The sequence below is a fragment of the Lathyrus oleraceus genome, chromosome 7 (assembly GCF_024323335.1).
Source record: "Lathyrus oleraceus cultivar Zhongwan6 chromosome 7, CAAS_Psat_ZW6_1.0, whole genome shotgun sequence".
NCBI lineage: Eukaryota > Viridiplantae > Streptophyta > Magnoliopsida > Fabales > Fabaceae > Lathyrus > Lathyrus oleraceus.
The window spans coordinates 101,954,259-101,970,356 of record NC_066585.1 but is presented as its reverse complement, the minus strand read 5'-3'; the positions used below and the strand labels follow the sequence as shown (position 1 = coordinate 101,970,356).

Genomic DNA, 16,098 nt, shown 5'->3' with positions numbered 1-16,098 from the left:
TGAGATGAACTGGACAAAGGTACTTCCCCAATAGACTTTAGGTGAGGTTCCTAGCTGCCAAAACAAGAAAGGATAGGCTGAGATGGTTCATGATGATAGTGAGGATTCAAATCATTTATATACACCTCCAAGGAGTGATGACGGTGATGAAGGAATGAAGTACCCTACCTATAAGTCTGGTCAGTGAATGAAGTTTCAACTAGAGATCATGTTTACTAACAAAGAAGTGATAAGGGATGTTGTCAAGGATTATGGCATGGAAAATCAGAAGAGTGTATTCATTAAAAAGAATGATTCCAAAAGAATTGTGGTTAAATGCATTGATGGTTGTAAGTTCTATATGAGATTTAGCAAAATGATTGGTCACCGGTTTTGTCAAGTAGTGAGTTTAATTGAAGATCATACATGCCATAGGAATGTTGATAATAAAAGTGCAAAGATAAAGTGGTTTGCCAACAGGTTTGCAAACATCCTTAGACATAGGCCTCATATGAAACTATCAGACCTCATAGTTGAAGTTGTTGAGAGATTGGGAGTGAAACTATCACATGATCAGGCATATCGGACAAAAAAAACCAATGAAGTTGGTTCAAGGGATTGATATTGAGCAATTCACTCATTTGAGAAATTATAGACATGAGTTATTGAAATCAAATCCAAATAAATAGGGAGGGAGGACAATAACAATCCTATAACATAACATAGAAAATGAGAAACAAAAGTACATTATCTAATGATAATAAAGAAATATTCATATGTAAAAGTTGTTGCTAACACAAACTTTCTCTAAATCACTAAATAATCTCCTACTAATCACAATCTCTAAATTAAATATTTAACTACCTCACATACACAATATAAAGTTGTTAAGTATTTTCAATAGATACAATTTGTAGGAGAACACACAAATACATCAATCGAGAAAGATTTGCCTCAAACTCGTAATAAAGAGTAAAGAGGATGCCGCGTAGAAAATTATCGAAAGCAAAACTAGGAGAGATGGCGAAGAAATATGGCCAAGTTAATTAAACCTACGATGAAGTTCAAACAACAACTTCACGAAGCCATAGATTTTCTGTTCACACGCGGTCCTGCTTCTTCCGCTGACTACACTCGTCTTATACTTCATTGTGCTCAATCCAATGACTTCAACCAAGCCAAGAGATTACAGTCTCACATGGAACTTCAGCTTTTTCAACCCCCAGATTCCTTCATCCACAACCAATTTCTTCATATATACGTAAAATATGGAAAACTATCAAATGCTCAGCAACTGTTTGATAAAATGCCTAACAGGGATATTTATTCTTGGAATGCATTACTTTCTGCTTATGCCAAGGTGGGTTCAGTTGAGGATTTGAATTCAGTCTTTGATCAAATGCCATATAGGGATTCTGTTTCATATAACACATTGATTGCTTGTTTTGCAAGTAATCGGCTTTCGAGTAAAGCATTGAGTTTTTTTGTGAGAATGCAAGAAGATGGGTTTCAGCCTACGCAGTACTCTTATGTGAATGCGTTGCAAGCGTGTTCTCAGCTCTTGGATTTCAGGCTTGGGAAACAGGTTCATGGGAGAGTTGTTGCTGGTGAGTTTGAGAAAAATACTTTTGTTTGGAATGCAGTGACTGATTTGTATGCCAAGTGTGGCGATATTGAGAGGGCACGCTGGCTGTTTGATGGAATGATTAAAAAAATGTTGTTTCGTGGAATCTGATGATCTCTGGGTATGTGAAAATGGGGAACCCTGATGAGTGCATTCATTTGTTCGACAAGATGCGATTATCTGGGTTGAAACTTGACCAAGTTACGGTTTCTAATGTTCTCAATGCCTACTTTCAATCTGGACGTGTAGAGGATGCGGGGAATATGTTTAGTAAAATAGCCGAAAAGGATGAGATTTGTTGGACTACTATGATAGTTGGTTATGCACAAAGTGGAAGAGAGGACAGTTCTTTGATGTTATTTAGTGACATGCTTCGTGGAAATGTTAGACCTGACAGTCACACCTTTTCTAGTGTTGTAAGCTCTTGTGCCAAGTTAGCATCTTTGTGTCACGGTCAGGTTATCCATGGAAAAGTTATTCTTATAGGTGTTGATAGTAACATGCTTGTATCGAGTGCACTTGTTGATATGTATTGCAAGTGTGGAGTCCCTTTGGATGCTCGGCTAATTTTCGAAACTATGCCTATTAGGAATGTGATCACTTGGAATTCCTTGATTTTGGGTTATGCACAAAATGGACAGGCTCAGGAGGCCTTGGCTCTGTATGAAAGAATGTTGCAAGAAAATTTCAAACCTGACAGTATTAGTTTTGTGGGTGTCTTGTTTGCGTGTATCAATGCTGATATGGTTAAAGAAGGACATAAGTATTTCAACTCAATCAGTGAACATGGAATGACACCCACGTTGGATCACTATGCATGTATGATTACTCTCCTTGGTCGGTCGGGTAATATTGACAAAGCGGTGGATTTAATTAAAGTTATGCCTCACAAACCAGATTACCAGATTTGGTCTGCTTTACTATCTGTTTGTTCCAAGGAAGACATAAAGACTACAGAATTTGCGGCTAATTATCTCTTTCAATTGGATCCACATAATGTTTGACCTTATATTATGCTTTCCAACTTGTATGCCGCATGTGGGAAATGGAAAGATGTAGCTGTTGTAAGGTCTCTTATGAAAAACAACAATGCAAAAAAGTTTGCTGCATACAGTTGGGTCGAGGATGGGAATGAAGTCCACCGATTTGTTTCTAATGATCACAATCATCCAAAAATGGAAAAAATCTATACTGAATTGAACAGATTGATAGTAAAATTGCAACAAATTGGATATAATCCAGATACGGGCATTGTTCTACATAACGTGGGAGAGGAAGAAAAATTGAGATCCATCTCGCACCACAGTGAGAAACTTGCTCTTGCATTTTCTTTAACTAAAAAACCTAATGGAGTTTCACCGATACGGATCATGAAGAATATATGTATCTGTGATGACTGTCATGTATTTTTGAAGCTTGCTTCAATCGCTGTAGCTCGGCCAATCATTATAAGAGATTCAAGCAGGTTTCATCATTTCTTTGGTGGAAAGTGTTCTTGCAAGGACCATTGGTGAAGTCTCAATCAAATTGTGTTATCTTCTGCACTTTGAATGTTTTCGAAAGAAGGGTTCACAATATCATCTGCACTCTGTATCCTGTCTAATTGAAACAAGATGAAAAGCTATGATATGGATTGAGATTTCAAGGACTTGAGAAACTGTGCAAAATGCGAATGTTAGGCAAGAAGAACAAGGATGCTATGATGAAAGTATCTTTTGACAAAGCAATGCAACTTAAGTCATTTGGGGCTACAAAACAGTTATGTGTTAAGTTCAATGATTCAGATAGACCCTTGAAAGAGTGTCCAGAAAATTATTAAATGCGCGCGATTTGATGGGAAATCAGGGGTAAAAATTATTTGTGACGTGTACCATATGAAAATACTTGCCGAGTAAATTGCCTGTTGATTAAGGTAAAATTATGATTATACATACCACAAGCATTACATGTTTTCTATTAATAAAGAAATTTATTCAGTCGTATCCCTACTATTGTTCTAATGGTTCTTTTCTTTCTTACTATTACATTTCAGTTTTTGTTATACATCATTCTCTTTCTTATGTTTTCAATATTTTTTTACATCTTATAACTGTTGAATAATGCTACATCCTACTAATAATCTTCCTCGTATTTCAGAAAAGAAATGTTGTAAATATATAAATTAGCTCTAATTTAGGATATAAAATTTGTTGTAACTATATTTTGTTATATGTAATTATTAGGACAGCTGTTATTCCATATTTCCTGATTACCCTATACCATCACATTAGTGCTTGTATTTTGATGAATTCAGTCAACAAGATTCAGACGAATTTGGTGGAATATAGATTATAAAAATAATGATGAATTAAAAGGTCATATTAATTAGATGAATATAGTTGTATAAAATTTAATATTTTTTAAGTAAACATTTCAATATTCTAAAATTTGGTTGAATATATACTCATCATTCAATCATGTAATATCATTATTCAATCATAAATATTTGTTACATTTTTATAATAATTTATTTTAAAATAAATTAAAATTGAAAAATTGCTCTAAAGATGCGAGTAAACTAAAGTTCATGGATGTTTAAAATTTTAGATTCTTTTTATGTATAAATAATTTATTGGAATAATTAGAGTTTTTAAAAAAAGCGAAGAAGAGAGATAAGAGAGATAAATGAAGAGGGGATTTTATTAAAGTGAAGTTGTTGCATCTTACAATTTACAATGTTATAGGTAACCCTATACATACAAGCTTATAAGCTGCAACATTCGATTCAGTCGAATGCATGCTTACCATAATTTGTCAACTACATGTCGTATTCGATCATGTTGAATACAATTGACTTCTATTAGACTCACTACTTCGATTAGGTCGAACTAAGGATGTTCGCGGGTCAGTTTGATTCGGTTTCGAGAGAATTCGATGCCCAAACCGATAAAAAAATATGGATTAGTTTGGATTGGATTTGCATATTTTTGTGATAAAGCCAGGACCGAACCAGACTGAGAAACAACATATTGATTTGGGTTGGATTGATCGTATACATTAAAAACAAATGTACAAAATATTTTTTAAAACTATGTAATTTTCATCTGCTAATTTTTCATAATAATATAAAATCCCTAATTTTTTTTCTCCATATAGGCTGTGAATGTCACAATTGGCGCTTCATTTTTTTTCTTCTTGAAGTTGAATACTTTATACTAGTTTTCATGATCACGATGATATAAATTAGACAAATTAATTATGGTTAGTTCGGATAGACAGACTCACGGGTGGAATTTTGGAAATCTGTTGCATGAACTAATTAACATTGAATTTAATTGGGTTGGTTTGATTTTTGCCCGAACTTAAAAAATGTCCAACCCAAACACCATGGTTTGGTTTGGATTCTATTTTGGTTAGGATTTGCCCAAATCAATGAACACCCCTAGGTCGAATACACATATGTCGAATAGAGTCTTTTCTATAAAACAATGAATTACATATTCGAACACACCACCTAATTCATGTTTTCGAGACTTCTCATCCCAATGCTTATCTGTAGAGGTTTGAGGAGTATATAAGCTAGTTACCGTTATGTCTTATAATGCTCAAGTTTAATTTTTCCTTTACTTACTTGATCCCTAAGAAAATGATACATCTTCTCTATGTGCTAACTTCGACCATGATAAACAAAACGATTTTCCAGGTCGATAACAGACTTGTTATTGACAAACAACTTCATTTTCTTAGATTCCATGATCTAGAGCTCTTCAAGTAGCATCTCTATCCACGCTGCTTGACATGCTGTATACGATTAAACTACGTACTCAGCTTCACAAAATGACAAAGCCACAAGGCTTTATTTTCTCGAGCTCCAAGAGATTGAAGCATCTTAAATCATGAATATGTAGCTTGCAACACTCTTCATCTCGTCTTGATCTCTACTAAAATTTGAATCAGTATAGTCATGTACCTTTGCGTTTGTGTTGGTTTTCTACCTTGGCACCAACACACCATGATCAATATTACCTTTTATGTATCTCAATACTCTATTTATTGCAGTAAGACGACATTATTGTGGCTTCTCGATGTATCTGCTCAACAACCCGACACTTTGACAAATATATGGCCTGGTGTTGCATAAATACCTTAAGGATTCAATGGTTTGCTTGTATAATGTTGCACTTACAAACTCATCATTTGTATCCTTTCTCAATTTTCCTCCAATATCCAATGGTGTGATAGATGCATTATAGTTACTCATTTTGAACATTTTCAAGATATCTTGGGCATACTTCGTCGGGTGCAGAAACACTCATTCACTTGTGTCTTTAAACTTCATCCCTAAGAAATATGATAAGTTCACTAGGTCAGACATTTCAAATTCCTGCATCAATTTTGACTTGACCCTTTTATTTCTACTTCATCTGCACCTGTAATATGCAAGTCATCCACATACAAGCATATAATGACTCGACTAAGCCTGCTTGGATTGTTGACATACACTCCATGTTCAGAGACGCACTTTGAGAAACCTGCCTCAATCAGAAAGCTATTTATTCTCTTATTCCAAGCCCTTGGGGCTTGCTTCAAACCATAGAGAGTCTTACTCAATCTGTACACCTTCTCCTTATACCCTTTGATTTTGAATCCTGGTGGTTGACTTACATATACCTTCTATTACAATGGTCCATTCAACAAAGCTGATTTTACATCTAGTTGACGTATCTTTTATCCTTTGTATCCTGTAGTCGACACAACAATCCTGATGGTTTCCAACCTTGCAACATGTGCATATAATTTGTAGAAGTCGATACCAGATTTTTGTAGAAAACCAACCTTGGAAATTTCACCATTTGGTCTTAGCTTTAACTTGTAGACTCACTTCACATCAATTGATTTCTTGATTGACTTTTTGACAAGCTCCCAAGTCTTGTTCTTCTCGATCCCCAGCAAAGTCGCCACTTTTCTGTAGCGGTGTATTCGTCACTTTATGATTTATTGACTAAATCAAAAGCAAAACATACAAAGATAGAGTCGCCACCGCACTTTTATTTATCCAAAGGAATGGCTAAAAAGCGAACAAAAGCCTAAGAAGTTTTACACATAGAAAACTAATGAAAAGATCAGAGATCTGGGTAAGGGGTTAATTACGCAATGGGAAGGTGTTAGGCACCCAAAACGTCCTAGGTACTCCTAGGGAGCCCTTTTCACAACTTGTTGTATGAAATGTTATTTGTTTATGAAATATTTATTGTGCAAACATGAGTGAAGGGATGAGAAAAGAATATACAAGTTATTATTTTTGTGTTTGAACGGATGAACCCGTTGCCTACGTACCTTTCCATGGAAGGTAAGGATCAAAACGCCATAGTTCGGCTAAAAGATTTCCAAAAGTAAGTGAGTGGATTGATTTTAAACAAAAGCCCTAAGGTCTTTCATTATCCACGGGAGAAAACTCAACCTTATACAAACAACAAGTACACCATGTGAGAATAGCTTCGACATACTAGAAGGGTTAACCCTGTTTTCAGTATGGAAGTCTTACGGTTCGATCACTAAGGACAAAAAGGCGAGATTAACATCAACCACTAAGATAATTCAAACCTATGGCTAATGTATGAAAACTTATCAAGAAAGTGGACTTGAGCCACAAAACAATTGAATGAGTGGAATTAACTGGTTATGAGTATTCACAAAAATGAAGTCAAAGTATGATTAGAATTCAATTCAAAAGAAGTATTGTGAAAAATGGAGTTTAAAAATCAGAGGCCTAGGGCTTAGGTTTCTAATTTGAAAAACAGATGAAAATGTTTGCACAATAGTTTTCAAGTTTTGGGTTAACATGCAAATGGAGGTTTAAAGAAACAAAAGGTGGGAGGGTGAGGAAGTAAAACTTCTTAGATGTTCACCTCTTGAGATCATATGTAGATGATCCAAGTGATTCCTTTGGAAAAGGCAACAAGCAAATAACAGATGAACAAAGTAAATGGATACCGGATGCCAATCAATGGACTTATTCCAATCTCACAAAACAAAAATGGATACCGGATGTCAATCAATGGACTTATACCAATCTCCTAAAACAAAAATGGATACCGGACGCCAATCAATGGACTTATACCCATCTCCTAAAACAAAGAGAAACATGGATACCAGGTGCCAATCAATGGACTTATACTAGTCTCCTAAAACAAAGAGAAACATGGATACCAGATGCCAATCAATGGACTTATACTAGTCTCCTACCATATCATAGGAAACAACTGCCAATCAATGGACTTATGCTTGCCTCCTCCATGGATAAAACAAAATGTTACAAAGTGATGAACAATGTTTATGAAATGATATACAAGTAATGAAGATAAAATGCACAAAGGTACACTCAAGCAAACATGTACAGATGAATCAAGTAAGCAAATAAGCAAGCCAATTAGCACGCACTATACACAATCAATTAGGCTCAAGCAAGGTTAGGCTTTACAGCCAACTGGAATGGGGTGTTTTGAGCTCTTAACCCTAACATTGAGAGTTAGGGTGAAGCAGATGAAATGGTGATGAGGGGTGTGCCTCATAGCTCTTATCCCTAGTCAGGGAGAGCTTTGATCAATGGAAAGTGTGGGAGTTCAGAAAGTAGGAACTCTTCTCCACAAATGATTGACTCTATAAGATCTTGGGTTCTTATTCACAATGCATCAACACATGGTGTGAGCAAAGTGAATGACACACTGAGTAGCAGGAGATGGATTACACATCTCTTTTATCTGCCAATTGCCTCATAAGAGGACTTTACCTGCTTGGCACAAAATTAAACAACCACAAACATTGCCTCTTAAGGAGGGCTTTAGACAGGTGCCTACCAATAACAGAAGGTCTTCCAGACTACATGAAAATTAGGGATCATACCTAAGTGGTTAAGCAACCAAGCAAAAGCAAAGTTCAAATGATCTTAAAGCAACTTAAGTACCCGTGGAAACACTAAACAAATCAGTACAATGCTCAGACAAATAGACAACAGTCAATAAGCAACAGACAATCCTAATGTACAAAATGTGTAAGCCATAAGGCAAACTCAAATGAGTTAGCATCAACCTACAAAACACACAAGTGTTAGCAATCAAAAGCAAACATCAACATTCACATGATGAAGCATCATCAACTATGGCATTTGGATGCTTAAACCTGAAATCAAAGCTCACAAGTAAGAACAAACCAGTAACTTCAAACACATATTGACATATCCTAAAAAGGCTCACAACAAAATCAATCACCAAAAGCATTTCATGATCAAGAGAAGTTCAAGGCAATTTCAAAGCTCATATGTGATCACCATGAATGAAAAATTCAAATCAAAACAGAAATGATTCAAATAAATCTGGAAAAATTCATGCACGTTCAAGACATCTAACATGATCAACATACAAAAAATCAGAAGAATCAGAGATCATTTGGCATAGAAATCAAGTTGCACAAGTTGGACAATCAAAAGGTGTGACACGAATTGTCACACCAAGTTAGCACATGCATAAAACAGAAATGGTAATTGAGAAAAATGTCAAACCAAAACCAAAATGTCAAGCAATGTGTCTAGAATCAGCATGCAAAATTTCAAATTCATTGGATTAGAAACAAGCATTTCACAATGAGATAAGCAAGGCAAGGTCACAATTAGACATATGATCAATCAACCTAGGACAAATTAATTTTTCAGCCAGGCACAACTTTGGAAATCATGATCATAAAAAACTAGACAGAATGAGGAGCATTTTGCAAAAAATTGGGATGAAATTGGATGAGTTTTCAATTTTATATGATTTTTCTAAGTTGAGGAAAAAATTAAAAATGGAATGGACATAGCATTGGAAATGTGGAGGGAAAACAAGAAAATGATGAAGCAAATTTGAAAAAGTCCCTCGCTGGGAATCGAATCCGGTGTGGATTCAAAATTGCGCGTGTTTCCCTGTGAAACCCTAGCGCGCGCTGAATTCGTAGCTAATGAAGAACTCGTAGCAAAACCGTGGCCATTTCGTAGCAAATCTGGAAACGTGATGATCTTCATCTTCCTCGTGAAGATGAAGATGAACTCCATGAGTGAATTTCCAGAAAATTCCAGAAAACTCCAGAAATCAAAGACAAGCACAGCATTCGAAAGCATTTTTCATGTAGATGATGAATCAAACAAAAGCTAAGCATGAATCATCATATCAAGAGAAAATCGAACAAAAGAAAATTCATGCATGGAACTTGAATCTACCCTAACTCAGTCAATAAGACACCAATTTACACGATTCTTTCACCAGATTCATCAGGAGAACAAGATCTACACTAATATAGCAATGGATTTCAAAATTAAGAGATGCGAATTATGACCTCTTGAAGAGCAGAGCCTTTGAATTCACACGATCCGCAGCTTTGAGGTGTCCAAATCTACTCCACAATGCTTGAAATGAAGATTGATGAAGCAATTGAAGCTTGCAAGGCGCTGGATCTAGCTCAAAATAGAAATGCCATTTCCAACTTCATGAACTTGAACTGCACTATTCTTGCACGAATTCCACAAAACAGCAATTGATCTACACTTAATCCAAGCTAAAGAACAAGAATATGAAGTTAAAATGCAATGTTATTTGGAAGAAAATTGAATTATGAATGAGAGAAAAATTTGAAGTGAGAGAGAGTTTTAGATCTAGAAATGTGAAAAATGATTAACCTCTTCAATTCTGTTAGGGTTTAGGTATTTATATGCTCTACTAATCAACTTGTTAATCCCTAATTAACTTGGTTAAGTGAAATGAGGTGTTTTTGCAAAAATCAAAAGTTGCATGGTGCATGTAGCAATTGCACGTGAACAGTACCCTTTCTCCCATAAAAGTCACTTAAAATCCTCTTTTAAATCCAATGGCAATGATAAAAAGTCCATACAATGCACCATTTTTGAATTTTGCAATTTCCCTCCAAAAGAGACATGGATTAACAAGTGATCATGTGATGAGAATTCATGTAATGTGATGCATGATTTGGAAATTAGAGGTCAAAAGGAGAATATTGCAAAAAGAACCACTCATTTTGGAGCTTTGAATCAAAAGATATGGCCATTTGAAGTCCCATGCATATTCGGCAATGATTTGATCATATCTCTTCAACCACACATCATATGCTCATGATCTTGGACATTTTGGAAATGGGAGAGAAAGATCTACAACTTTCATGTTCAACAAAATTTCATTTGAAGCTTTCTTGATGATGTAATATTGAGTTGAAGTTGGTCCAAAACCTTTCTATTTTTGGAAATTTCAAATTATGGGTCACTTTCTATTTTGGGAAAATTTTGACTGGACCTCAAATTCTTCAATGTGAGTGTTTGAAATGTCAAATGAGACTTGTTTGAACATGAATGAAGTATTTCTAATCATTTTCCCACCTCCAAATCCACAGTTGACTTTGCAGTTGACCTTCTAGGTCTTCAGATGATCTGAAAATGTTCTGATGAGATTCAAGCCTCTACCACTTGGGATTTTGCTTCAAAAAATACATCATAACTCATAAGAACTCTTGTGAATGATTGTGGGGTCCAAATCTCAAGAATGACCACCATCTATTGCTCAATGAATGCCTTTGATTGCCTTGACCTGTTATTGCTTCATCTGCAAGACAAAGGTTAGATGACATATTTTTGTACTTTTGGTTAGTGATTAAAAAGAAAAGCAATGACATATAAATGCAAGGAATGCTTGGTGATCAAGAACCACTCTAAAAAAAATAACCCACCCACAGGAAAGGAAGCAAGGTGCACAATGATCCTTGAGGCAATGAAATGATATGATATGATACCATGAGGGATCTCAGGGACAAAATTGGGGTCTTACAGATGCCCCTATTTAAGGTCATTCTAGTCGGAGAAGTGAAGGTTAAAGTCTTCATCTCGACGCGGTAGAATGGGCTTAAATAACAATAATGAGACAAATTTTGGTCCCTGAGAGACCTCATGATGCAAATGTATGAATGCAAAACAAACTATCTTTGTGGGGAATATGAGTCCACAAAGAAGAAAAGACGAGCCATCGGAGTAATACACTCACCAGGAACAGAGACTCTAACAGGATTCTCATGGGGATAAGAAAAAATGTGTGAGCAGGACACGACTCAGAATTAGGGGAAATTGACGCTGCGTGAGCAGGACACGACTCGACTGGAGACCTTACCGGGGAGTAAAGGACTCAAACTGGGGAGAAAGAATTCCAAAGGAAGACACATCCATTGGAAAGACTCAAGCTGACTCAAACTATGCGTGTATTGGGGAAAACACCAATACAGCTCCGCTGGGAAAATCTAACAAAGACTTTCCAGGGGAAGCCAAAGGGTGAGATGTTACCGGTTAGTGAGTAACATGCTCGGGCATAATGAATATCTAAGACCTGTGTACGGGTGAGAGATATCAATCGACCAAATCGTCTGAGGAAAACCTGAAAAAGGTATACTTCAACTCAGGGAAATCTGACTCCACAGGGGACCAAAGTCATAATAGGGAGCAGATAGGGAGGAACACTAAGGATACCGGGTTGCAGGTATATAACTGGTGACCGACCAAGGCATGAATTGGTGTGTGTTCCAAAACACTCATCATCCTGAAGAAAGCTAGAAAAGCAGACTTGTTTAGGATGGATATTCGATTCTGTAAAGAATACGAATCTTACTCAGTTGGGGAAACAAACAAAGGATTCAACCAAAGAGTGCATGAGATATATTATCTATAGCCGTCAAAACGTAGATAATAACCTCGCATGGAAGATTATCCATAACCGGGTTGTAGGTTGTTAAAGGATAAATCATCCGAAATCGTGAATTGGTTTGTGTTCCAAAACACTCATCATCCTGAAGAAAGCTAGAAAAGCAGACTTGTTTATAGGATGGATATTCGATTCTGTAAAGAATACGAATCTTACTCTGTTGGAGAAAACAATCGAAAGATTGACCCAAGAGTGCATGAGATATATTATCTATAGCCGTCAAAACGTAGATAATAACCTCGCATGGAAGATTATCCATAACCGGGTTGTAGGTTGTTAAAGGATGAATCAACCGAAAAGAGAAACAATCGTTACCAACAACAACAGGGTAGACGAAAGATAACTCACCGAGGATAAATTGCAAGCGTCCGGCAATTATCCAGGAGGAAGGGGTGAATATTCGGTTCCGCAAAGGGACAACGAATCTTACTCGACTGGGGAAACACGAAAGGCTTCGACCGAAGAGTGCATGAGATATATTATTTATAGCCGTCAAAACGTAGATAATATACTCGCATGGAAGATTATCCATAACCGGGTTGTAGGTTGTCAAAGGATAGATCGGCCGAAAAGAAAGGCATCGGGATACCAAACTAGGTATGTAATGATGACCGATCAAAGGGAGCAACAGACATTACCAACAAGAAGGTAAATAAAAGCCGACTCGCTGGGAATACATTGATGAAAATCAATGATCCAAGGAACACAATCACTGGCAAACGGTGAAAGGACCTGCTGGGGATAAAATTGCTAGCAAAGAGCAATTACCCAGAAGGGAGAGGGAAAATCAACATCGAATACTGGATGAAGATAACCACAAAGAGGGGATTACATCTACCAAATACTGGGTAGAAAACCACAGAAGAGTAACTGTCATCGGTTGGGATGAACAACAAAGTTAACTCTGCTAGGGGAGAAAATAGGGTTATAACTACCGGGTAGTAGGTAGTAAACCACACAGATAGGACTTACGACTGCCGGTTTGTAGGCAGAAAGCCAAGAGTTCCACTGAGGATAAGATGAATGAGCGCCGGTTAGTAAGCAACTATTCATTTATACCACAGGGAAGCACGAGAGACAGTTGAAAAAAGGGCCAATTTAGGATCAAACCAAAAAGGCGAACTTGAATCAAGACTCGTCCTAATGAGGATAGAACTCAAAAGAGAAAACCCGTCCCATTATGTGTGTTGGGAGGGAACGGAAACAACCGTCATCCACGAGGATGTATCTTAGTGGGGAAATGGCAGGAAAGGATAGACACTTTCTGCTTAAAGGGCTGACTCTATATTGAGAGATTAAACACCCGACATCTGCTTGGGGAGATCTACTGGAGAGATCTATATCACCATTAGCAGGAGACAACAAACAAAAGATATATGGCAAAAATGCAACATGAATATTTTGTATGTTTATGATTATGTATGAATATGCGTGATTTATGTTTGATGAATGCTGACGAAACAGACATTTCTAACACAAACAGGCCCAGGGAACAAACGCCCGGTACTGCACTTCCAGAGGAAAATCCAAGAAATCCAATGGAAAGCCAATCTGCTGGAGATCCGAATGCTAAAAAGCAAAGATCTGCGAGGAAGCAAAAGATCAGAGATATCAAAGAAATCACAAAATCTCTGAGTGATGGATCAACAATCAACCCAACTGGGGAACGGAAGTTCACAGCAGGCAGGAACTGCCGCGAAAGCAAATTTGTTGGAGATGCGGAGAAATCATGAGACTTCTGCAAGAGATTATCATTCCTATCTGAGAAAAAGGTGTTCGCTGCACAGGCAAGAACTGCTGAAGAGAACAGAACACACAAGTAGAATCTAGCCGCCCAAGCAACTCTACTGGGGATACTGTCAGCGACTCCATTGGGAAATAACCCACTGAGGTAGAAAAGATAGTCACTCTACCGGGGATCAGAAACGTCAGGAAATCACCCACTCTCTGCAGGGGAGAAATCAACACAGATACAATCCAACATGCAACCAATCTACTGGAGATTTACCTGAGAAAGAGAAGGAGAACTGGGGATCGACCACCAAGTACTGAACCTTCACAAAATACCACAACTGCTGAGGAGGAAAAAACTCACTGCTCTGCTGAAGGGAGGGGAGGTGAAAACCTCAACAAGCACTCTGATTGGGAGATATCATAGATGAAATATCATATCAACAACCTCTCTGGCGACTTCTCCGGGGAAAAAGACAAAGTAACGGGGTGTCAACCCACCAACTACTGAATCTTCCAAAAGGAAATCAGTCGTGCTGGGGGGGAGAATGCTGCAAGAGAGGAAAACTGAAGTTTCCAACAAACACTCTGCTCTGGGAACACAAACAAACTCAACAGAAGCTCTTCTTGGGGAACAAACCCCAACAACGATCTGGAGAAAGAGGATACAAACAAGCCAGGAATAATGAACGAATGGTCTTGCCCTGTTGGAAATCATGCCACCCTTGGGAGAGCACTGAGAAATTCTTAAGTATCCTTTCATCATTGTGAATGTTCACTTTGTTTAAAACAATTTTTTATGAAAAGATTTGTTTGTTTAAAACAATGACATTTTATCAATTAAAACATGCAAAACATTTGTTGAATTGAAACAAATAAGAGTGCAAATAATTGGATAAAAGCTCAAATTGATTTGATGGAATGGTAGTCTGTGAATGGCGAGACTCCATAGATTTGTACAAGTTTGAAATCAGTGATATATATTGGAAGAGGGCTACATTGAACATAATGATCCTTTCTCTACCAATTTGAATTTCGATGTATTCGAAGCTTCAGTCGGCGACGAATCGAGAATCTTTGACGAAAAGACAGTTGCGGAACAGAGAGTCTTGTCAGGATGCAGTTACTTGCCAAATCCCTAATTTTTGCCTAGATTGCCCCAGGGTGAGGTACTCAATCTAGCGGGATGCAAATTCATTTTTTCTTTATGTCTCTAATTTTTGCCTGGATCTCCCTTTCGGGTTTTCCACCGAGACGCTCATATTTTGCCTAAGCCGCCCTTTCGGGTTTTCAACTTAGCGAGCTATTCTGTTTTTCATATACTTTTTTTTAGGCAAAGTATTTCTGGACTACATCTAAATTCACAGGACGAGTGAAATCCTCCCCATCCATAGTTGTGAGCATCAAAGCTCCGCCTGAAAAGGCTCTCTTGACAACATATGGACCCTCGTAGTTTGGAGTCCACTTGCCCCTGGAATCGGGCGCGAAAGACAAGACTTCCTTGAGCACGAGGTCACCTTCTCGGAACACACGAGGCTTGACCTTCTTATCGAATGCTTTCTTCATTCTCTGCTGATATAACTGACCATGGCACATGGCAGTCAATCGTTTCTCTTCAATCAAATTCAACTGGTCGTAACGACTCTGAATCCATTCAGCATCAGTCAACTTGGCTTCCATCAAGACTCTCATTGATGGGATCTCCACCTCTACTGGGAGAACAACCTCCATGCCGTAAACAAGAGAGAAAGGGGTTGCCCTTGTTGAAGTGCGGACAGATGTACGATATCCATGCAAAGCAAATGGCAGCATCTCATGCCAATCTTTGTACGTAACAACCATCTTCTGGATAATCTTCTTGATATTCTTGTTAGCCGCTTCAACAACCCCATTCATCTTGGGTCTGTAGGGAGAGGAGTTATGGTGTGCAATCTTGAACTCAGCGCATAACTCTTCCATCATCTTATTATTCAGATTAGATCCATTATCAGTAATGATCTT

The 16,098-nt window shown here is 37.5% G+C and overlaps 1 pseudogene; it reads left to right on the top strand.

The window, feature by feature from the left end:
* Positions 1–813: 813 nt before the first annotated feature.
* On the top strand, positions 814–3,566 carry LOC127106983 (pentatricopeptide repeat-containing protein At4g14050, mitochondrial-like; annotated as a pseudogene).
* Positions 3,567–16,098: the final 12,532 nt, after the last annotated feature.